Below are 25,654 nucleotides of genomic sequence, written 5' to 3' on the forward strand. Positions count from 1 at the left end.
AAATATACAGGTGTCAGGGTTGGGATCTAACCGACAACCTCCTGTATACCAGACGAGGTAGTTAACATTGTATCCGGGCAAGCCGTACATCGAGCTGGAGTGGACCATGCGGTCCATCCCTATCGCGTGAGTGGCTCCCACTGTTGTTATTGTGTTCATATGTGTGTGGTCTGCTTGTGTGTATGTGTGTGCCGCACTGCGCTATGAACCCAACATGACCAGGCTGTTGCCCCGCTCGCCCGACTCGTTGAGAGGCTTGATCACCCCCCAGGGCGTTGTCGTGAAGATACCGCTGGAGGAAGAATATCTCACAATACTGGAAGAGGTGAGGACTACACAGTGATTAACTGAGTGGGTGTGTGAGTGAGTCGGTGGGTGAGTCGGTGGGTGAGTCGGTGGGTGAGTCGGTGGGTGAGTCGGTGGGTGAGTCGGTGGGTGAGTCGGTGGGTGAGTCGGTGGGTGAGTCGGTGGGTGAGTCGGTGGGTCAGTGGTTGAGGGAGTAGGTGAGTGAGTGTGTTAGAGAAGTGGGTGTGTTGAATGGAAAGGAGTGGATTGTTGAGTGAGTCGTTGGGTGAGTGAGTAGGTGGGTGTGGGTTAGAGATTGAGTGGGTGGTGGGAGATTGTGTGAATTAGTGGGTGGGTGGGTGAGTGAATGGTTTGAAGTTATTTATTAGGTGAGGGAGTGGGTTAGAGGTGGGTTGGTGAGTGGATGAGAAAATTGGTGGGTTAGAGATTGAGTGGGTGGGTAACTAGGTGATTGGGAGGGTGAGTGGGTGAGTGGCTTAATGGGTGATTAAGTCGGTGGGTGAGTAGGTGAGTGCCTGGATAAGTAAGTGAGTGTATGGGAGCATGAGTGGGTGGATGGTTGAGTAGGTGGGTGAATAGGTGAGTGGGTGGTGGGCGGGTGAATTAGTGAATGACTGTGTGAGTGAGTGCGTGGGTAGGTCAGTGCGATATTGTGTGGGGGAGTGGGTGAGTGAGGGGTTGAGTGAATAGCTTAGTGGGCGGGTGAGTAGATTGTTGGGTGAGTGGGTGGGTGAGTCAGTTAGTGGGTGGGTGAGTGAATATCGAAGGTTGAGCAGGTGAGTTGTTAGTGTGTGATTGGGTGCGTGGGTGAATCAAAGAGTGAGGCACCACGGTGGCGAGATGTTAACTACCTCGCCTAGTATACAGGATTTTGTGAATTAGATCCCATCCCTTCCACCTGTATATTTGGAGTTGGCATGTTCTCCCTGTGGTCGTGTGGATTTTTCTCCGGGTCCTCCCGGTTTTCTCTCCATATTTAAAATCAACATTCATTTAGAGGATGTGGCTGCAATAAATGTCTCCATGATAATCCACTTCGTTAACCTATCATTTGTAACCAGGTCACTTCTGAAAAATATTAATTTAGTTATCTGAACCAGAGGTCGCAACCGGGTACCCGATACCCGTACCCTACCCGATACCCGGCTACCCGTACCCGGCCGGGTACGGTACGGGTAACCGTTTGCGACCCTGGGCGGCCGGGTACGGGTACGGATAGGCCGTGAGTCACTGGTGAGTAACCGTTTGTCACTCATTTTGGGTAGGGTACGGGTACGGGTAGGGAATGGGTACCCGTACCTCTGATCTGAACCTTTTCTGGTAAAATAAAAAAAATATTGTTTAATTTAGTTTATTGGGTGGGTGAGTGGGTAGGTGGGTTATTGAGTGATTTGGTGGGTAGGTTAGAGATTGAGTGGGTTAATGGGTGGGTGTGTGAGTGGGGGTGTGATTAGTTGAGTAGGTGAGTGGGTGAGTAAATTGTTGAGTGAGTGGATTAGAGATTGAGTGGGTGGCAGGGTGAGTGGGTTTGTGAGTGGGTTGGTGGGTGGTTTTGAATGGGTGAGTGGGTGGAGTGCCGTGGTGGCGAGCTGTTAACTACCTCGCCTTTTATACAGGAGGTCGTGAGGTCGATCCCGACCCTGACACCTGTATATTTGCATGTTCTCCCCATGGTCGCGTGGAATTTTCTCCAGGTGCTCCGGGTTCTCCCTCCACATTTAAAAACATGCAATTATAGAATTTGGCTGCTATAACTTTATACGTGAAAAGCCACTTAATTGAGTTGAATATTTGTGGTCAAATGGTTTTTGAAAAATATCTATATAGCTGAGTGCCTTACCTGGTAAAATAAAAAAGCGTAATTTTCATTTAGTGTGCAGAGGAGTGGCTGGGTGGGTGAGTGGATGAGTGAGTGCGATGTTTGATGGGTGTTTTATTTTACTTTTATTAATTTACATTTTTTTTACCCACGTGACTTTACCGAAAAAAACCTAAGAATAGTTTGATGGGTAGTAGGTCAGTGGTGGGGTGAGTGAGTGTGGGCTATAGATTGAGTGGGTGGCTTGGTGAGTGGGTGAGTGCGTGCTTGGCTCGGTGGTTGAATGAATGGATGGTTGAGTTAGTGGGTGGGTGTTTGAGTGTGTGTTATCTTGGGTGGGAGAGTCAGAGAGTGGAGTGCCATGTTGGCAAATTGTTAACTATCTTGCCTGGTATTTTTAAGTTCGTAGGTTCGATCCAAACCCTGCTTCTCAAAACAATCTATATAGCTCAGTGGGCCTTACCTGGGGAATTTTTTTTTTTTAGTTAAGGGTGTTGGTGAGTGGGTGGGTGGGTGAGTGCATCAGTGTGGGTTTGAGATTTAGTGGGTGGCTTTGTGAGTGGGTAAGTTCGAGTAACTCAGTGGTTGAGTTTGTGGGTTGTTACGTTAGTAGGTGATTAAATTAGTGGGTGGGTCAATAATTACGGTGGTAGTGGGTGAGTAGCTGAGTGGCTGAGGGAGTAGGCGGGTGGTTGGCTGGGTGGGTGGGTGAGAGTAGGTGGGTTATAAATTGAGTAGGTGGCAGGGTGAGTGGATCTGAAAGTGGGTGAGTGAGTAGGTGCACGGCTGGGTGAGTTAGTGAGTGGATGGTTGAGTGAGTGGGTGCATGGATGTGTGGGTGGGTGAGTGTGTGTGGGTAGGAGGTTAGGTGGGTAGTGCGTGAATGGATGGGTTAGAAATCGAGTGAGTGGGTTAGTCACTGGGTGAGTGAGTGGATGGGTGGGTTTATGAGCTTTGGTTAAGAGATTGAGTCAGTAGCAGGGTTTGTGTGTGGTTTAGAGATTGAGTGGGTGGTTGGGTGAGTGGGTGGTTGGGTGAGTGGGTGGGTGGGTGATTCAGTAAGTGGGTGAGTGAGGGGTTGGGTGAGCGATGGGTTGAGTGGGTGTGTTTTTTGTTCGTGAGTTTGTGGGTGGGTGAGTTGGTCAGTTAGTGGTTGGGTGAGTAAGTAGGTGGGTGAGCAAGTGAATGGTGTGTTGGTAGGTGAGTGTGTAGCTTGGTGAGTGGTCGTAGGGTGAGTGGGTGGGTGAGAAAGTGGTTAACGGAGTGAGTGGTTGGGTGGGTGGGTGAGTTGTTGACTGAGTGGGGTCAGCGAGTGGGTGGGTGAGTTGATGTGGGAGGTTGAGTGGGTACGTTAGCGTGTGAGTGATTGGATGGGTGAGTCAGAGAGTGAGGCATCAAGGTGGTGAGACGTGCACTGCCTCGCCTGGTATACAGGAGGTTGTGGATTCGATCCTGACCCTGTCGCCTGTATATTTGGAGTTTGCATGTTCTACACATGGTCGCGTGGATTTTGCTGCAGGTCCTCCGGGTTTTCCCTACTGCATTTAGAATCAACATGCGTTTAGAGGATTTGGCTGCAATAAATGTCTATGTGATAAGCCACTTCGTTTATCTATAATTTGTTCACAGGTCTATTCTGAAAAGGATCTATATAGCTCAATGGGCCTTACCTGGTGAAATATAAAGTAGTTTAGTTTAGGGGGCTCGTTGGGTCGGTAGGTCTGTTGCAGGTCGAGTAGGTGGAAGGGAGTTGGTGAGTAGGTAAGTGGCTGGGTGAGTGGGTGGACTGGTGAGTGTGTGAGTTAGAGATGGAGTGGGTGGATAGTGGGTGTATGATTGGGGGACTGAAATGGTGAGTGGATGGGTGAATGAATTGTTGAGTGAGTCAGTGAGTGGGTGTGTAGGTGGGTGCGTAGGTAAGTGGTTAGCAAGGTGTGTGGGTCTTTGAATGGGTATGTGGCTGAATGGGTATGTGGCTGAATGGGTATGTGGCTGAATGGGTAGGTGGCTGAATGGGTATGTGGCTGAATGGGTATGTGGCTGAATGGGTAGGTGAGTGGGTGGCTGCGAGTCAGAGAGTGGAGCCCCATGGTGGCGAGATGTTAACTACCTTACCTTTTGTACAGGAGGTTGTGGGTTCGGTCTCGATCTTGATGCCTGTATATTTGGAGTTTGCATGTTCTCCTCGTGGTTCATGGATTTTTCTCCGAGGCCTCTGGGTTTTTTGTGGCCACGTTGCTTCTGAATAAGATCTGTATAGCTCTGTGGGCCTTACCTTGTAAAAAAAAATGTGTTTACAGTTGGGTGAGTGGGTATTTGAGTGCGTATGTGGGTGAGTGAGTTGGTGGGTGGTTAGGTTAGTAGGTGAGGGGCTGGGTGAGTGAGTTGTTGGGTTCGATATGGAGTAGGTCACAGTGTGAGTGGGTGGGTTGGTGCGTGAGTTGGTCAGGGAGTGGGTGGGTGAGTTAATGGGTGGGTTGTTGGGTGAGTGAGTTAGTGAGTGCATGTACAGGTGGGTGCGTGGATGAGTGGCTTAGTGAGTGGGTTAGAAATTGAGTGCGTGGCAGGGTGAGTGGGTTTGTGAGTCGGTTAGTGGGTGGCTTTAGTAGTTGAGTGGGTGAGTCAAAGAATTGAACGCCACGGTGGCAAGATGTTAACTACCTCGCCTACTATGCAGAATGTTGTGGGTTCGATCCCGACCCTGACGCCTGTATATTTCACTCCACATTTAGAAACATGTAATAAGAGGAATTGGGTGCAATAAATGTATACAGCGACTTTGTTGAACTATCATTTGTGGCGAGGATGCTTCTGAAAACAATCTTTATAGCTCAGTGGGCCTTAGTTGGTAAAAGAATATCTCACATTACCAGAAGAGGTAAGGACTACATATAGAGTGGGTGATTAACTGGGTGGGTCTGTGAGTGTGGGTCAGTGATTGAGGAAGTAGGTGAGTGAGTGTGTTAGAGATTGTGGGTGATAGGGTAAGCCATGGGTGACGTGAGTGGGTGTGTTGTTTGGGAGTGAATAGACGAGTGGTTGGGTGAGTGGCTGGGTGAGTGGGTGGGTGGGTGGGTAGGTGAGTGGGTTAGAGATTGATTGGGTGAGTTAGTGGGTGGCTGAGTGGGTGGGTGGGTGGGTGGGTGAATGGGTTTAGAGATTGAGTGGGTGGTGGTTGGTTGGGTGAATGAGTGGGTGGGTGGGTTTGTGAATGGTTGAGGTGAGTGAGTGGGTGGGTCAGCGCGTGAGTGGGTGTGGGAGTGGGTGAGAGGTGGGTTGGTGAGTTGGTGAGAGGATTAGTGAATTGGTGGGTTCGAGATTGCGTGGCTGGGTGAGTGAGTCGGTTAGAGATTGAGTGGGTGGCAGGGTAAGTGGGTGGGTTGCTTAATGGGTGTGTGAGTGGGTGGATGAATAGGTGAGTGGATAAGTGCATGGTTTAGTGGGTGGGTGAATAAGTGAGTGGGTGGGTTAGTGGATTGTTGCGTGAATGTGCGGGTGGTTGAGTTTTTGGGTAGATGGGTGTGTGAATATGGGAGGTGAGTTCGTGTGCTAGTGGGTGGGTGAGTCGGAGAGTGAGGCACCACGGTGGCGAGATGTTAACTACTTCGCCTGGTATGCAGAAGGTTGTGGGTTTGATCCCGACCCTGACACCTGTATATTTCCCTCCACATTTAAAATCAACAAGAATTTATAGGATTTGGCTGCAATACATGTCATAAGCCACTTCGTTGACCTATAACTTTTAACCAGGTAATTTCTGAAAAAGATGTTTAGCTCTGTCGGCCTTACCTGGTAAAATAACCACAATTTAGATTTAGTTTAGTGTGTTGGTGAGTGGGCGGGTGAGTGGATGGGTGGGTGGGTGAGTGGGTGAGTGGGTGAGTGTGAGTGGCTCGGTGGTTGAGTTAGTGGGTGGTAGTGGGTGGTTGAGTTAGTGGGTGGTGGAATGTTTTGGTGGTTGAATTATTGGGTGGTTGAGTGATGGGTGGGTGGGTGAATAATTACGTGGTTAGTGGGTGAGTTGCTGAGAGAGTGGTTGGGCGAATGGGTGGGTTAGAAATTGAGTGGGTGGCATGGTGAGTGGATGTGTATGTGACTGGGTGAGTAGGTGAGTATGTGAGTGGATGGATGAGTGAGGGGGTGAGTGGGTTTGTGGATGAGTGAGTGTGGGTAGGAGGTTACGTGGGTAGTGGGTGGGTTATAAATTAAGTGAGTGGGTTAGTGAATTGGGTGAGTTGTAGTTGAGAGAGTCAGTTTAAAAGTGAGTTGGTGGGTTAGAGATTGACTGGCTCGGTGAGTGAGTGCTGGGTGGGTTAGTGAGTTGTTGGGTGGGTGAGTGTTAGTGGGTGGATGATCGACTGGGTGGGTGGTTGAGTGAGGGTGTGGGTGGGTGGGTTGCAGTGACGTGTGGTGAGGTCAATGGCTGGGGAGGCACTGGCTTGTGTCAGAGCCAGATTCACACACTGAGGGGGACGTGGCCTCACGGAGGGGGGCGTGTTAGACGCATCACCCTCAGTGAGGCAAATGTGATGGCTGCCTCCCCTGGTGCTTTTTCATTGCAGTTTCATGACGAGACCAGCGAGCCTAAATATCTTTATACACATACGTGAAATATGTTACCTGGAGTATGGAAGGCGAGGACATGAAATGAAGGGGTCTACAAACATTACATTGGTGACATACTGTGATAGTAACAGGCACGCGCTTATTGCGCGCGCTCCATCCAGTTACTGAGGGGTTGCGTAATCAGGGGAGGCTGAGCTCGTCGCTGCCTCACCTCTCGTCTCTTCCTGTATTTGCAGCGGAGCTCCGCAAATTTGGCGATTTTGACTATAAAAATGATTGGAATCATACATAAATGACATTTATAACACAGATCAGTGGAAAAATCTTAATTTTTCTTTTATTATTCTCTTTTTTTTACTTTTCATAACAACTATTGTCATTGGAGTATGACAGGTGAGGCTCTGCCTTCCCTGACCGCACGTCGCTGGTGGGTTGGTAGGTTGGTGAGGAAGTGAGAGAGTTAGTGGGTACGAGATTGAGTGGGTGGCTGGCTGAGTGGTTGAGAAGATGGGTGTGCGATTTCATGGGTGAGTGAGTCGGTAAGTGAGTGGGTGAGTGGGTTTTTGTATGGGTGAGTGCTTCAGTGGGTTCATGAGTGAGTGGATGGGTTATTGAGTGAGAGGGGTGGGTATTTGAGTAAGTGGTGTGCGTGAATAGGTGAATGGGTGGGTGTTTGAGTGAGTGAGTCAGAGAATGGAGTGCCACGGTGGTGAGATGGTAACTTCCTCACCTAGTATACAGGAGGTTGTCGATTCGATCCCGACCCTGTCGCAAGTATATTTGATTGTGCTTGTTCTCCTCGTGGTCGTGTGATTTTTTTTCCAGGTCCACTGAGTTTTCGCTCTGCATTGAGAATAAACTTTCATTCAGAGGATTTGGCTGCAATGCATGTGTATGTGATAAGCCACTTAGTTAACCTGTCATTTGTAACAAGGTCGCTTTTGAAAAAGATCTATATAGCCCTGTGGGCCTTACCTGGTAAAATAATAACAGTTTAGTTTTTGTTTCGTGGGTGAGTGAGTGAATGGGTGGGTTGGTGGTTGGGTGGTTGAATGGGGGTTGGGTGGGTAAGCTGGTGGGTGTTCGAGTCAGTGGCTGGGTCATTGTGTGAGTGGATGGGTATTTGAGTAAGTGGTGCGAGCCAGTAGGTGAATGGGTGGGTGTTTGGGTGAGTGGCTGGTAGGTGGGTGAGTAAGTTAGTGTAGGAGGTTGAGTGGGGAAGTTAGTGTGCGAGTGGGTGGGTGAGTGAGTCAGAGAATGGGGCACCACGGTAGTGAGATGTTAGCTACCTTGCATAGTATACAGGAGGTCATGGAATTGATCCCGACCCTGCCGCCTGTATATTTCGAGTTTACATCTTCTCCCTGTGGTCACGTGGATTTTTCTCCGGGTCATCGGGGTTTTACCTCTGCATTGAGAATAAACTTGCATTCAGAGGATTTGGCTGCAATAAATGTATATGTGATAAGCCACTTTGTTTACCTGTAATTTGTAACAAGGTCGCTTTTGAAAAAGATCTATATAGCTCTGTGGGCCTTAGCTGGTACAATGAGAAATAGTTCAGTTTTCGTTTATTGGGTGGGTGAGTGGTTGGTGGGTAATTGATTGAGTGGGTGGTTGGGTTGGTGGGTGAGTGAGTGTGTGAGTTAGAGAGTGGGTGGGTGGATGGGTGGGTGAGTGGGTGGGTGGATGGGTGGGTGTGTGAGTGGGGGAGTGAATAGGTGAGTGGGTGGGTGAGTGGAGTCTAGAGTGAGTGAGTGAGTGGGTTGGTGGGTGGGTCGTTGAGTTAATGAGTGGGTGTGTAGGTGGGTGCACAGGTATGTTCTTGAGTGGCTGTGTGTGTGCTTGAGCGAGTGAGTTAGCAGTTGAGTGGGTGGCAGGGTGAGTGGGTGAGTGAGTGTGTGGGTGGCTTTCGTAGTTTAGTGGGTGGGTGAGTCAGAGAATGAGGCGCCACAGTGGCGAGATGCAAACTCCCTCGCGAAAGTCGACGTGTTAAACTGGTTTATTGGAAATCGTATTTTTGACCCCAACCCTGATGTCTGTATTTTTGGAGTTTGCATCTTCTCCCGTGGTCACGTCGATTTTCCTCTGATTCCTTCGGGTTTGTTTAACACGTAGACTTTCGCGACCAATATCATCCATAATAGAGGTTTCTTTTTTGGGTTAGATCGCGTAAATATATAAATGTGTCGTTAAAACCCACCACCACCCGACACAGCCAACTAGTAAGGGTTGTCACGTACGCAGAACATGCCAATTTGTAACTAGTACAGCTCACGGTGTGTTGGAGAGTCAAGCCACAACATTTACAATCTGAGTACGACGTTTCGCCAGTAATTACAACTAGATTCATCAGGCAACAGCCAGATTTGTGGAGACATTCACCTGTTTCGTTCCTTATGTATAGGCGTAGATGTGGTGCCTGTTTTTTTTAATTTGCCTGTTATCATTCGCCTGTTATTAAGTTAAAAGTAGAAATAGTTATTATTATTGTAATCACGTTATAAGTAGAAATAATTGTTATTTCGTTAAAAGTAGAAATAATTATTGTTATCAAGTTCTAAGTGGAAATAATAATTACTGTTCGCCTGTCGTTATCATTTGCCTGTTGTTATTTTTCGCCTATTGTTATCAAGTTAGAAGTAGAAAGTTATTATTGTTATCATTCGCCTGGTGTTGGTAGCGCACGTCTCTAATCCAGCACTGTGGAAGGTAGCGAGGGTTGGTGAATCACCGCACAATGATGTTGGCAAATCACCTTCCCGTGGGCGTCGAGGTGCCATAACCTGACTCGCCAGGAGAAGGCAGTAGAGCAAGTGGACTAATCGCCATCTTCACCTGTACAGGGATAGAGTGTTTCACCCTCGCACGCATGGGTTTTCTCCGGGTTCTCCGGTTTCCCCCACTTGTGTAAGAACTCATCATTAATTCGTCGAAAACTTAAAAAAAAAACAATTCAGGACCCGACTGTGACTCAGTGTGGATTTCCTGGAGTAAGTCTATTTTATTATTAAAGATTTGAAGGGGCTGTTTGATGACACGACTAGAGAGCTGGCTTGCACTGCAGGGAACTTAATATTCAACTTGGATTCCCTAACCCTCAATGGCCATTTTAAGTTAAATTTGTGCATGTGTAATAAACGACTGGACCACGATGTCTGGCTCAGTGTCCTTTATTCGGTTCGTGCTGTACACCCACACGGCTGTCTTTACTCTGTAGCTTCTCCACGGTGCTGACTCCAATGTCGGCCCGATCCACAACAGCAGCCCCGCTGCTGTTTCTCTCACACAGCCCCCCTTGGCTGTACTCGCTGCAACTCCTCTCTCTCCACAGCTCTGACAGCCTCGTGCTGTCTCCCTCTCTCCTTCCGCAGCCCTGACAGCCTCGTGCTGTCTCTCTCTCTCTCCGCAGCTCCTCCTGGCAGCCACACCGCTGCCTCTAACACGCAGCCCTTCTGGCTGTCTCCTCTGCAGCTGCACACCACTCCGCAGCTTCCTCTTGTCTTCGGGGTTGGCTCCCGATAGCCGTCGGTGCCCCCCCCTCTTCTCACCCGCCCGCGTGGCCTCACTCTTTTCCGCTCACACCCCGACTGACTTCCCCTTCCGGTTTACCCGCTTAAGGACCCGAACCTTCCACCCACGTCACATGACTCCACCCCCCGTGACGTCACATCCGGAAGGTCGCTTACGCCCGCATTACACCACCCTCCCCCGTAGAAAAATCCCAGCCGACCTCGGCTGACCAATAGCAAATCGTAATGCGGCGAACCGAGCTTCCCCCCCTAAAGGACACTAAGCATACAATGTAACAGCAAGAACAACAACAACAACGCAATTAACATCAACGAACGTACAAAAAGCATGCAATAAATACAACTGTAAGAAAAAAAATAACAAGACAGCAACAATCAACGAAACGTAAGCGATTTGGAACGTGTGCGGGTCGCCGGCCCGTCCCGGACGGTCGGCGGCCCACTCGCAGAACGGGAACGCGATGAAAGTCGAGGAATGACAGGGGGTAATCCCCCTGTCGCAGCTGGAAGTCCACCGACGTCCCGTGTCCCTAAAGAGTTAGTCTTGGGCTTGTCCTGTGACCGTGCCCGCAGCTGGGTCGGAAGGGCTGCAGGGCTCGAAGGTCCCGCAGACCTGGCAGGCGTCCTCCGAGCAGGGCCCCTCGTCCCCCGCAATGTCACGGCCGGCCTGTCTGTTTCGGAGGATCTTTAGCCGACTTGACCGGTGCCGAGGCCTCCTGCTGCGGCGGAGCCGGGAAGCGGGCCCAGCAGTCTCTGGCGTAGTGGCCCCTACGCCCGCAGCGGAAACATTCGGCCTCGTTGCGCCGAAGCGCAGGCCTCGCCTCCTGACGGCCCCGTTCTGGTAGCGCCGCGCGCGGTCTCGGCCCGCCGCGTCCCGTCCATGGAGCGGAGGCGGCCGTCAGTTGTTGAGGGCCCCGGTCATCCGGAACATAGACAGCCTGCGCAGGGTTCCACCCCAGCGCATCCCCTTCTTTGACGGGCCCCCCCGTCCACGCCGTCACTTGTTTCCAGCGACGGAGGTTGAATTGCGCATCGAGACACTTAGCAGCCGTCCGGGAAGTTAGCTTCTCATGCCCACACACAGGCATGGGGATCCCTAGATCCCGAGACAGCTCCAACATTTTCCCTAATATGAGAGGCTCGAGCAGGTCCTGTGGCGTCTCAGGATAAGCTGCCATGGCCAGCTCCAGCACCGCACCCCTGAACGCCACGGGCGACTCCTCTGGTGCTCGTTGTCGTTGAGCGAATCGCCGATGCGCATCATCTGGTGGCTCATAAGCATCGGCCATTTCTTGAAAAACACCACATAAAGTTGCCTTCTTATCGGTCGTTATGGAACGGAAGAATCGGACAGATTCGTCGTCCAGGAGAGTCGGCAACACCTCCAAAGCCTCCGCATCGGTCCATCTTGCTGTGCGTACCGCCGCCAAGAAGCGGCAGGCGAACGCGCTCCAGTCCCCACCGACGGAAAATTCTTTAACCGTTGTAAGGTGGCGACTCCGACTCCTCTTCCCGCCGTCTTCCAATGGTGGTGGTTGTGATGGCAAATTCAAAATGGCGTCGGCCCGCGGCGTGGCCAAGATGGCGGTTTGGCGCCACGGAGCGCGCAAAATGGCGGCCTCTTGCCGCGTGGGCAATGGCGGCGGCAGGACAGGCAACGTGGCGGCCCGCGGAGCACCAATTGCATCATCCATCGTCCCTGGCGCGACGAGATGGCATAGATGCGCCAGGACGTCCTTAAGTGCCTCCAGTTGTACCGCCATCGCTTGCCATCGTTGATCCGCGTCTGATGATGTCGACGGACCCGCCACCGCGCCAACATCCTCCACTCCCGTTCCCGTGGTCGCCTCAGCCGGGCTCTCCTCCACCACCCCAACAGGATCCGTGGTTGGAGGGAGTTCGTCGTCGTCGGACGAAGAAGCCGATGCAGGCGCCGGATTAACTTTCTTCCTCACTTGTTTCGACATGCCGTTGCACTTCCGACACCAGTGTAATAAACGACTGGACCACGATGTCTGGCTCAGTGTCCTTTATTCGGTTCGTGCTGTACACCCACACGGCTGTCTTTACTCTGTAGCTTCTCCACGGTGCTGACTCCAATGTCGGCCCGATCCACAACAGCAGCCCCGCTGCTGTTTCTCTCACACAGCCCCCCTTGGCTGTACTCGCTGCAACTCCTCTCTCTCCACAGCTCTGACAGCCTCGTGCTGTCTCCCTCTCTCCTTCCGCAGCCCTGACAGCCTCGTGCTGTCTCTCTCTCTCTCCGCAGCTCCTCCTGGCAGCCACACCGCTGCCTCTAACACGCAGCCCTTCTGGCTGTCTCCTCTGCAGCTGCACACCACTCCGCAGCTTCCTCTTGTCTTCGGGGTTGGCTCCCGATAGCCGTCGGTGCCCCCCCCTCTTCTCACCCGCCCGCGTGGCCTCACTCTTTTCCGCTCACACCCCGACTGACTTCCCCTTCCGGTTTACCCGCTTAAGGACCCGAACCTTCCACCCACGTCACATGACTCCACCCCCCGTGACGTCACATCCGGAAGGTCGCTTACGCCCGCATTACACATGTAAGACTCGCACAAACAACCATACCCAGAAACCCATAGACTCCAACAGAGACCCATACATTCCTACAGACACTCAGACTCACACAGCGACCCCATACTCACAGAGACCGATAGACATGCACAGAGACCCATCGCCTCGCACAGAGATCCATACACTCAAAGGCCCAAAAACTCACACAGAAATCCATATATTCGCACAGAGGTCAATAGAATTAGAATTTGAATATTTATTCATACTGGATCAATCTGATGAGCTATAACGATCTGTTTTCACAGACGTCCAATCGGGTGGGTCAGAAAATAACAACAAAAATACAATACAAAAACATCACAGGAAAGGTAAACAAACTGTTTCGAAATATACAAATTAAACTGAACTCTTTTTATCTTACCATAGACTCATACAAACCTGTTGGACTCGCACAGAGACCTTAACCACTAAACCTCGAACAATTAAAACCCTCTAAACCCCTAACTATCTAAATCCATAACCATCTAAACCGCTAACCCTCTCAACCCCTTTACCCTTACAACCCTAATCTTTAAACCCCTCGCCCTCTAAAAGCTTAACCTCTAAACCCCCAAAACCCTAACCATCTCAACCCCTAACCCTCTAAATTCCTATACCCCTAACCCTCAACCCCTTTACCCTTAAAACCCTAATCCACCAAAACCCTCACTCTCTAAACCCCTTATTCTTTTAACCCTAACCGTCTAAGCCATTAATAACCAAACCCTATAAACCCTCTGAATCCCTAACCCTCTAAACCTTGAAACCCTAACCTTCTAAAGCCATAAATCCGTAACCTAATCCCAACACATTTAAACCCCAACCCTCTAAAGAACGAACCCTCTAGACGCATAACCCTTAAAACACCTATGCCCCTAAAATGCTAACCCTCTAAACACATAATCCACTAAACCCGTAACCCTCTAAACCCATAAAGGGTTTTTTTGTTAGATTATGTAAATATAAACGTGTCGTTAAACCAACCACCACCCGCAACAGCCAATTAGTAAAATTTGTCACATCAACAAAAAGTGCCATTAAGTGTTGGAGACTAACGAAAAAAACCCACTTTATTACGGACAATATTAGTTGTGAAAGTCTAGGTGTTAACCCTCAACTCTCAAACCACTAAACCCCTAACACTGTAAATCACTAACCCTTGAAACCCCGATACCTCTAAACCCCTAAACACATACCCTTATAACCTCCTCAACTTCTAACCATCTAAACCATTCAACATCCAACAATTGAAACCCATAAACCTCTAAACACGTAACTCTCTAAACCCCTAACCCTCTAAAACCTATAAACCTCTAAACATGTAACTCTCTAAACCCTCAACTCAAAACGTTCTAAACTCTAACCCTCTAAACACCACATCCTCTGAAGGACTTTCCCCTTAAGACCCCAACCGTCTAAACACCTCACCCTATAAAACGGCAACCCATAAACCCCCAACACTCTTAACTGCCTAAACCCTTAACCTTATAAACCCCAAACCGTCGAAACCCCTAAACCTGTAAAACCGTAATCCACTAAACATCAAAACCTCTAAACCCATAACTTTCTAAAACTCCTAACCTTGTAAACCAATACACCGAGCAATCAAAAACCATGAACCCTCTAAACCTCTAAACACCCAACTCTCTAAACCCCAAACCCTCTAAACCCATAACCTTCTAAACTCAACCCCTTTACCCTTAAAACCATATCCGTCTAAACTCACCCCCTTTATCCTTAAAACCATATCCGTCTAAACTCACCCTTTTAAATCCTAACCCAAATACACCGAAAACCCTAACCCTCTAAACCCCTCAACCTCTAACATACTCAACCCCGAAACATCATAACCCTTGAAACACCCAAAACCTCTAAACCCCTAAGCCCATAACCTTATAAACTCCTAACCCTCTAAACCACTAACCCTTTAACAATCAAACCCCATAAATCCTCTAAACACCTAATTATCTAAACCGAGAACCCTTTAAACCCATATCCTTCTAAACTGTAACCCTCTAAAACCCAACCCTCAAAACCCCTTTACCCTTAAAACCATAACGGTCTAAACCCATCACCCTCTAAAATCCTAACCCATAAACCCCCAAACCTCTAACCCACTGAACCCTTAACCTAAACCCTTACAGTGAGGGAAAAAAGTATTTGATCCCCTGCTGATTTTGTACGTTTGCCCACTGACAACGAAATTATCAGTCTATAATTTTAATGGTAGGTTTATTTGAACAGTGAGAGACAGAATAACAACAACAAAATCCAGAACAACGCATGTCAAAAATGTTATACATTGATTTGCATTTAATGAGGGCAATAAGTATTTGACCCCCTCTCAATCAGAAAGATTTCTGGCTCCCAGGTGTCTTTTATACAGGTAACGAGCTGAGATTAAGAGCACACTCTTAAAGGGAGTGCTCCTAATCTCAGCTTGTTACCTGTATAAAAGACACCTGTTCACAGAAGAAATCAATCAGATTCCAAACTATCCACCAAGGCCAAGACTAAAGAGCTCTCCAAGGATGTCAGGGACAAGATTGTAGATCTACACAAGGCTGGAATGGGCTACAAGACCATCGCCAAGCAGCTTGGCGATGAGGTGACAACAGTTGGTGCGATTATTCGCAAATGGAAGAAACACAAAATAACTGTCAATCTCCCTCGGCCTGGGGCTCCATGCAAGATCTCACCTCGTGGAGGTGAGAACTACACAGGAGGATCTTGTCAATGATCTCAAGGCAGCTGGGACCATAGTCATCAAGAAAACAGTTGGTAACACACTACGCCGTGAAGGACTGAAATCCTGCAGCGCCCGCAAGGTCCCCCTGCTCAAGAAAGCACATATACATGCCCGTCTGAAGTTTGCCAATGAACATCTGAATGATTCAGAGGACAACTGGGTGAAAGTGTTGTGGTCAGATGAGACCAAAATGGAGCTCTTTGGCATCAACTCAATTCGCCGTGTTTGGAGGAGGAGGAATGCTGCCTATGACCCCAAGAACACCATCCCCACCATCAAACATGGAGGTGGAAACATTATTCTTTGGGAGTGTTTTTCTGCTAAGGGGACAGGACAACTTCACCGCATCAAAGGGACGATGGACGGGGCCATGTACCATCAAATCTTGGGTGAGAACCTCCTTCCCTCAGCCAGGGCATTGAAAATGGGTCGTGGATGGGTATTCCAGCATGACAATGACCCAAAACACATGGCCAAGGCAACAAAGGAGTGGCTCAAGAAGAAGCACATTAAGGTCCTGGACTGGCCTAGCCAGCCTCCAGACCTTAATCCCATAGAAAATCTGTGGAGGGAGCTGAAGGTTTGAGTTGCCAAACGTCAGCCTCGAAACCTTAATGACTTGGAGAATTTTTCGATTTAAAGCTTTCGTGACTGCAGGGATTCATATTCTTGGTTCTTTCGGTAAAGTCACGTAGAAGGGAAGTAATAAAATAATAAAAATAAAACATAATAAAACAATTCTCACGACGTTTCGGCCACAACGCAAGCAGCCGTCCTCAGGTGAAAACCAGGTCTGTCGAGGCGACAGCGTCTGAATGAAACAGCACACGTGCTTATAGCATATATAAGCTGGGTTGGAAGGGGGGAAAAGGGCGCCTTGACAAAAGAATATGCATATCAAGAGGAATTTAGCATATTTATGGGAAATGCAGGTATGTGATTAGTAATACTTATGCCCGTGCATTATGCAGGATTAGCAGCATCAAAGGGAGGGGATATGGGAAATGCAGGTATGTGAATAGTTCTACTTATGTCCGTGCATTATGAAGGATTAGCAGCATCAAAGGGAGGGGATAGGGGTAGCATTAATAAAGGGAAGGAGTGTTAATAGTATGTAGCTGCAGTAACTAAAACCACCACGTAAACAACTAAAGTATAAACTACATAGTATCATCAGTATACTAAATATAGATTTGAAGCTTTCGTGACTGCAAGGAATCATCTTCTTAGGTTTTTTCGGTAAAGTCACGTCGAATCACGTAAAATCACGAAACGTCGTGATTTTTGTTTTTATTTTATTTTACTTTCTACGTGACTTTACCGGAAAAAACCTAAGAAGATACTAAATATACTCTACAATAAGCTGAGTTACTAACAGTAAGTAATACATTACAATTCTACGTCGTAAAAAATATATAATATGCTTCCATCTAAACTTTATTCTCTTACATCACACGAGTCTACACCGTACTATATACTGCCATAGACAAACGCAACATTAAATTACATACTGTATTGCTATAAACCACCTTATACATTGTAATATTACACTGTATTATTCTACCCACCCTAATGTATATCACACTGCTGTATATTGACTATACAATTACGATACTATATATTACTTTGTACATTGTATTAAGCATATAAATGTTATACTATTTGTTATTATACACTGTACCATTGACCGTCGTGTGAAAGATACTAAGAGGAAGCAACGAAATATGTCAATGGGTGAGTAGGTGTAGGAAACTTGCAGCGGAGCAAAGAATCCATTCCCTGCGGAGAATACAATGCCAGTGAGTGGAACGCGGTCTGAAAGTCACCGTAAACGTGAACACAATCAGTTAAGATCCGAAATGGTTTATTACGTCCTTCCAATGATTGCTAAGCCAGAATCCATCTTCTCGGTTGAAATTGTCTCTGTGTTTGTGTATGTGGATCGCCTCATGAACGAATCTCTCATGGTAGCCAGATGGCTTGCAGAGACCCTCTGTCTTGGAGAAGTCAATATCATGTGAGCCCACTGAATTGTAACAGTGATTTGCCACGGCTGAGGTGTTTGTCCTACCGTGTTTCAAGTCTGCTTTATGTTCACGGATGCGGTCCGAGACATGTCGTTTGGTTTCTCCAATGTAACTGCTACAACAGAGGCAACTTAGTTTGTAGACGCCAGGGTACTGTATGTCTGGAACCACATATTTTACAGACGGGACCAGATCACGGATTTTATGTACTGTGTTGAATCGGACCTGGATCTTGTGTTTTATCAGGATTTTGGAGATCTTTTTTGTGACCCCAGCAATGTAGGGTAAGGTGATGGTCTTGAAAGCCTCCTCAACAGGATCCTTCTTGATGGTTGGAGTGATGGCTTTGCGGATTGTGTAGTCGGAGTAACCATTAGCCTTAAGAGCTTGGCGTACGTGTTTGAGTTCACTGGCAATGTGTTCCTGGTCGGATATGCATTGGGCTCTATGGTATAGAGTCTTGATGAGGGAATTCTTCTTGGATGGATGGTGGTGGGAATCCGGTTTTAGGTAAGCATCCCTATGGGTGGCTTTCCTGTAGACTGGCTCATTGAACCATCAGGTCTCCTTTTAATTAGGACATCCAAAAAGGGTAGCTTGCCATCTTTTTCGACTTCCATGGTGAATCTGATGGCTGGGTGTATGGAATTGATGTGGTCGAGAAATTGGTCTAGAGCAGGCCGGCCATGTGGCCAGATGACAAAAGTGTCATCTACGTACCTCTTCCATAAGGTCAGGCGTAGAGTGGCAGTCTGGATGGCGTCAGTCTCAAATTTCTCCATGAACACATTGGCTACAACCGGAGATAGGGGGGGGCCATTGGGGTGCCCTCAGTTTGCTTGTAGAAAGTTCCATTCCAGGTGAAGTATGTATTGGTTAAGCAGTGTCTCACCAGGGGGGGTACCCCAGCGTTCAGTCCTTGATGAACCAAGTCTTCAATGATTGCGATGGTGTCAGGTACAGGAACTTTGGTGAATAAGGAAACCACATCAAAACTGACAAGCAGGTCATCTGGGGACAGGGAAATCCCCTTGATTGTCGATACCAGGTCAGTAGAGTTTAGTACCGCAGAGGTGGTTTTTCCAGTGAAAGGCCGTAGGATTTCAGACAAAAAACGAGCCAGTTTGTAGGTGGGGGAGTTGATAGTAGAGACAATGGGACGAAGAGGTGTATCTTCTTTATGTATCTTTGGCAAGCCGTATAATCTTGGTGGCCTGGCTGCACAAGGTTTCAACGAGAACTGTTTGGTCTGATCAATTAATGCGGTTGAAGCAGAAATGCTTTTGTTGGTTTTAGAGACGAGGCTGTTGGTGGGGTCTCTTTTTATTTTTGTATAGCTGCCATCGTTGAGTAGTTCTTGAATTTTGTTGTTGTATTCTATTTTGTCCATGATGACAGTGGCATTGCCTTTGTCGGCTGAGAGGATGACAATGTCATCCCTCTTTTTTAATTGAGCTAATTAAAAACGCTCATCTTTGCTGATGTTGCTAGCTGGCATCTTAGCGTTTTTGAGGGTTGCAGAGATTTCAGATCTTGCTACGTCTGCAGCGATGTGACTCAGGCCCTTGAGAGCTACATCTACTCTAGCAATTATATCATTAACTGGTATGTGTCTAGGTGTGACTGCAAAGTTCAGTCCTTTAGCTAAAACGGATTTCAGACCTTCAGAAATAGAACTGTTATTGCGATTAATTACGACTTTATTAACGTCTAGCTTTTCAATGTGTGGGTCCGGTCTCTTGTTTGAGAGGCGGTTGAATTTGGAAATCAAGTTGTCCTTACATTTGGTCGACATAGCGGCAGCTGAAGAGGCAGTCATTTTGTCTACATGTTCCCAATCCGATGTGGACATTGTTGCACTCAAAGATAAGTGTGATTTGTAGAGTGTCTTGTCTAACTGATCTAGATCGGTGCGCGTAAGTCTGATTTTCTCTGAGATAAGAGCTAAGCTAGTTCTAGATAGAATTCGTTTAGCATTATCTCAGAGAAAATCAGACTTACGTGCACCGATCTAGATCAGTTAGACAAGACACTCTACAAATCACACTTATCTTTGAGTGCAACAATGTCCACATAGGATTGGGAATATGTAGACAAAATGACTGCCTCTTCAGCTGCCGCTATGTCGACCAAATGTAAGGACAACTTGATTTCCAAATTCAACCGCCTCTCAAACAAGAGACCGGACCCACACATTGAAAAGTTAGACGTTAACAAAGTCGTAATTAATCGCAGTAACAGTTCTATTTCTGAAGGTCTGAAATCCGTTTTAGCTAAAGGACTAAACTTTGCAGTCACACCTAGACACATACCAGTTAATGATATAATTGCTAGAGTAGATGTAGCTCTCAAGGGCCTGAGTCACATCGCTGCAGACGTAGCAAGATCTGAAATCTCTGCAACCCTCAAAAACGCTAAGATGCCAGCTAGCAACATCAGCAAAGATGAGCGTTTTGAATTAGCTCAATTAAAAAAGAGGGATGACATTGTCATCCTCTCAGCCGATAAAGGCAATGCCACTGTCATCATGGACAAAATAGAATACAACAACAAAATTCAAGAACTACTCAACGATGGCAGCTATACAAAAATAAAAAGAGACCCCACCAACAGCCTCGTCTCTAAAACCAACAAAATCATTTCTGCGTCAACCGCATTAATTGATCAGACCAAACAGTTCTCGTTGAAACCTTCTGCAGCCAGGCCACCAAGATTATACGGCTTGCCAAATATACGTAAAGAAGATACACCTCTTCGTCCCATTGTCTCTACTATCAACTCCCCCACCTACAAACTGGCTCGTTTTTCGTCTGAAATCCTACGGCCTTTCACTGGAAAACCCACCTCTGCGGTACTAAACTCTACTGACCTGGTATCGACAATCAAGGGGATTTCCCTGTCCCCAGACGACCTGCTTGTCAGTTTTGATGTGGTTTACTTATTCACCAAAGTTCCTGTACCTGACACCATCGCAATAATTGAAGACTTGGTTCATCAATGACTGAATGCTGGGGTACCCCCCCTGGTGAGACACTGCTTAACCAATACATACTTCACCTGGAATGGAACTTTCTACAAGCAAACTGAGGGCACCCCAATGGGCTCCCCCCTATCTCCGGTTGTAGCCAACGTGTTCATGGAGAAATTTGAGACTGACGCCATCCAGACTGCCACTCTATGCCCGACCTTATGGAAGAGGTACGTAGATGACACTTTTGTCATCTGGCCACATGGCCGGCCTGCTCTAGACCAATTTCTCGACTACATCAATTCCATACACCCAGCCATCAGATTCACCATGGAAGTCGAAAAAGATGGCAAGCTACCCTTTTTGGATGTCCTAATTAAAATGAGACCTGATGGTTCAATGAGCCACTCTGTCTACAGGAAAGCACCCATACGGATGCTTCCCTAAAACCGGATTCCCACCACCATCCATCCCAGAAGAATTCCCTCATCAAGACTCTATACCATAGAGCCCAATGCATATCCGACCAGGAACACATTGCCAGTGAACTCAAACACGTACGCCAAGCTCTTCAGGCTAATGGTTACTCCGACTACACAATCCGTAAAGCCATCACTCCAACCATCAAGAAGGATCCTGTTGAGGAGCCTTTCAAGACCATCACCTTACCGTACATTGCTGGGGTCACAAAAAAGATCTCCAAAATCCTGATAAAACACAAGATCCAGGTCCAAATCAACACAGTACATAAAATCCGTGATCTGGTCCCGTCTGTAAAAGATGTGGTTCCAGACATACAGTACCCTGGCGTCTACAAACTAAGTTGCTTCTGTGGTAGCAGTTACATTGGAGAAACCAAACGACATGTCTCGGACCGCATCCGTGAACATAAAACAGTCCTGAAACACGGTAGGACAAACACCTCAGCCGTGGCAGATCACTGTTACAATTCAGTGGGCTCACATGATATTGACTTCTCCAAGACAGAGGTTCTCTGCAAGCCATCTGGCTACCATGAGAGATTCGTTCATGAGGCGATCCACATATACAAACACAGAGACAATTTCAACCGAGAAGATGGATTCTGGCTTAGCAATCATTGGAAGGACGTAATAAACCATTTCAGATCTTAACTGATTGTGTTCACGTTTACGGTGACTTTCAGACCGCGTTCCACTCACTGGCATTGTATTCTCCGCAGGGAATGGATTCTTTGCTCCGCTGCAAGTTTCCCACACTACTCACCCATTGACATATTTTGTTGCTTCCTCTTAGTATCTTTCACACGACGGTCAATGGTACAGTGTATAATAACAAATAGTATAACATTTATATGCTTAATACAATGTACAAAGTAATATATAGTATCGTAATTGTATAGTCAATATACAGCAGTGTGATATACATTAGGGTGGGTAGAATAATACATAGTGTAATATTACAATGTATAAGGTGGTTTATAGCAATACAGTATGTAATTTAATGTTGGGTTTGTCTATGGCAGTATATAGTACGGTGTAGACTCGTGTGATGTAAGAGAATAAAGTTTAGATGGAAGCATATTATATATTTTTTACGACATAGAATTGTAATGTATTACTTACTGTTAGTAACTCAGCTTATTGTAGAGTATATTTAGTATACTGATGATACTATGTAGTTTATACTTTAGTTGTTTACGTGGTGGTTTTAGTTACTGCAGATACATACTATTAACACTCCTTCCCTTTATTAATGCTACCCCTATCCCCTCCCTTTGATGCTGCTAATCCTGCATAATGCACGGGCATAAGTAGTACTAATCACATACCTGCATTTCCCATAAATATGCTAAATTGCTATTGATATGCATATTCTTTTGTCAAGGCGCCCTTTTCCCCCCTTCCAACCCAGCTTATATATGCTCCAAGCACGTGTGCTGTTTCATTCAGGCGCTGTCGCCTCGACAGACCTGGTTTTCACCTGAGGACGGCTGCTTAGGTTGTGGCCGAAACGTCGTGAGAATTGGTTTATTATGTTTTATTTTTATTATTTTATTATTTCCCTTCTATGTGACTTTACCGAAAGAACCAAGAAGACTTGGAGAATATCTGCAAAGAGGAGTGGGACAAAATCCCTCCTGAGATTTGTGCAAACCTGGTGGCCAACTACAAGAAACGTCTGACCTCTGTGATTGCCAACAAGGATTTTGCCACCAAGTACTAAGTCATGTTTTGCAGAGGGGTCAAATACTTATTTCCCTCATTAAAATGCAAATCAAGTTATAACATTTTTGACATGCGTTTTTCTGGATTTTGTTGTTGTTATTCTGTCTTTCACTGTTCAAATAAACCTACCATTAAAATTATTGACTGATCATTTCTTTGTCAGTGGGCAAACGTACAAACTCAGCAGGGGATCAAATACTTTTTTCCCTCACTGTAAACCCAAAACCCTATAAACCCCTAACCCTCTGAACCCCCTTTACCCTGAAAACCCTAACCCTCTAAACCTCTAACTCTCGAATCCCCTAAACCCCTGACACTCTCAACACCTAAACCCTATAACCCTCGAAATCCCGAAACCTCTAAACCCCTTATCCCTGAAATAACCCAAAACCTGTGGAATGTGGTGGGGGTGGCATCATGGGGTGGGTGGGTGCAGGGTGTGTGTGGTGTGGTGGGTATTACAGGGGGGTGAATGGGTGCAGGGTGTGTGTGGTGGGTATGGTGATAGTGGTCGTGGTTCACAACGATCCGTGACCACCACCACCACCACCTCTACTGTGTGGTGGACCGGCCACCACCTCTACTGTGTGGTGGACCGGCCACCACACAGCAGCACGCGTCGGAGGAGTGAACGGATGGTTCTCGCTATGCGGGCCAGACTCCCTCGCTTCCTCTTCTCCTCCTGCATCACCATCACCTGATCCTCTTTCCTTGTCATCTCCTTCTCCACCATCTTCTCCACCAATGTCTCCTCCACCTGCACCACCATCTCCTCCTCCTGCTCCTTCGTCCATACCTCCTCTGTCTCCCCCCTCATCTCTTCTTCCTGCACCATCAGCTCTTCCACCATGGTCTCCTCCTCCTGCACCACCAGCTCCTCCACCAGGGTCTCCTCCTCCTGCACCACCAGCTCCTCCACCAGGGTCTCCTCCTCCTGCACCACCAGCTCCTCCACCAGGGTCTCCTCCTCCTGCACCACCAACGCCTCCACCAGGGTCTCCTCCTCCTGCACCAACAGCTCCTCCACCAGGGTCTCCTCCTCCTGCATCAACAGCTCCTCCACCAGGGTCTCCTCCTCCTGCACCACCAGCTCCTCCACCAGGGTCTCCTCCTCCTGCACCAACAGCTCCTCCACCGGAGTGTCCTCTTCCTCCACAACAACCGTCAGCCATTTAGAGGCCTGGGCAAGCGCGGAGGATGGGGGCAGCGCCGGCTCCGCTCTGTAAAGAGATGCGCACGACACCGTTCCAACTTCCTGCTACAGCAGAGATTGCACTCCCCCCACCCCCCCCCCCACCATCGTGCGGAGATAGATTAACCAGGTTAATAACGATGCTGCAGTAACACAGCATACCTTTGCCCATCGTGGGTCTGGTTACAAAATGGGCATTAGTCTTGCGATATCACACTGGATGAAAGGCTACATGGCAAATATATGGCTGCTTCATTATTTGTCCTCACCCAGAAACCAATTATAAAAATACATCTGTATATAACCGAATGTACACGTGGGGTTTGAACTGTACATGTGTTCGTTTGCAGGCGGCAGGGCTGGAACTCAGTCAGAGGGACCTGGGTTTGATGCCCAAACTTGGGCCACTTTCTCCGTGTGGAATGTGGAAAATTACACTGGTCAACACTTTTTCTGGCATAAGGTATTCCAACGGGTTTAAGGTAATTTTGGGGTGCTGATTCCAAATCTGGCTTCAGTTTTTGTCTATCACATCAGGTTTTTGAGATCTCAAATATTGCACTTTCAATAAAAACTGCAGAAGAAAAATATTAAATAAATGTGGATATCTACATAAAATGATATTATAAACACACTATCCTAAAAATACAGCACCATATTTTAACACTAAAGCAGTCACTGACTCGCAACAACTTGCAATCATAAGTGACAGAGTTAATTTCAGATAAAAGCAATGAAAATGGGGTATGCCGATAGCATAAAAATGAGATGTGATCGAGCAAATCTGAGATAAGATTTGGAATCAGCATACTGAAATTAGTCTAAAACAGCTGCAAAAGTCCAGGCCAGAAAAACATGTTTTTTTTGTTGACCAGTGTTATTTAGACTGGATGAAGAGGAATCCGATAAGCTATGAAGCTCTTCTTTCACAGATATGCAGTCGAGGCACAAGGTCAGCAAGTTACAACAACAAACATAAGAAAATGAGTGCAACGTGTAAATATGTAAGAAAGTCACAAAATAATTCAGCATATAAGCACAAAGTACGTAAAATCCTGCCAGTTTTTCAACACTAAATACAAACTTGGGCAAGGCAGCAAAACATCAACAAAAACAGCCCCAGACCTCACCAAGACAACACACAGTCCCTCAATGAAATTGTACATTAAAATGTAACTTTCATTCCTTGGGGTTTGGCATTTTCCTCCACGTAACCGAACCCTGACACACACGCCACACAACCAGTGTTGGATGGACATCCTCGGCAGTGTTAGAAATTGAACCCCCAAATCACTCAATAGGAATCGCATAGCAGCAGTAACAAAAGCAAATTTGTTCTGTACTGCAAACAACTTGGCAGGACTCTAATTAAAAAGAGTCTTGAGACTGAGTGAGGCTCATGCTGGCTAAATCAGGGTAGTAGTAATCAATATAGAGCCGGGTACGGTGTACTGGGGAAACCGCCCCGGGCACCGTGCTTCTGGCGGCCCTGTGCTTCGATGTCACGGTGTCAGACGTAATGTCTTTTTAACACGTAGGCTTTCGTACCAGATTGGCTCACAAATGATGACATCACATTTCTCCACAATTCTCCCCGGCAAAATGTTGTACTCGAATTGTAAATGTGGTGGGTTTACTTTCCAACACACTGGTGTGCTGATCTAGTAACTAATTGTCACATTTTGTTTACATGATTCAGACGCTGTCTCCCCGACA

The 25,654-nt window shown here is 47.3% G+C and overlaps 1 long non-coding RNA gene across 1 annotated transcript in view; it reads left to right on the forward strand.

Annotated features, from left to right (window-relative positions):
* Nucleotides 1-261: 261 nt before the first annotated feature.
* LOC144736186 (uncharacterized) overlaps nucleotides 262-25,654 on the forward strand; it is a 31,138-nt gene continuing 5,745 nt past the window's right edge. Inside the window, exon 1 of the long non-coding RNA XR_013588725.1 lies at nucleotides 262-325. This is a non-coding gene — a long non-coding RNA (uncharacterized LOC144736186). The remainder of the gene's footprint in view (nucleotides 326-25,654) is intronic.

This window comes from Lampetra planeri, chromosome 59 (genome assembly GCF_965212315.1).
Source record: "Lampetra planeri chromosome 59, kcLamPlan1.2.h2, whole genome shotgun sequence".
Lineage (NCBI taxonomy): Eukaryota > Metazoa > Chordata > Hyperoartia > Petromyzontiformes > Petromyzontidae > Lampetra > Lampetra planeri.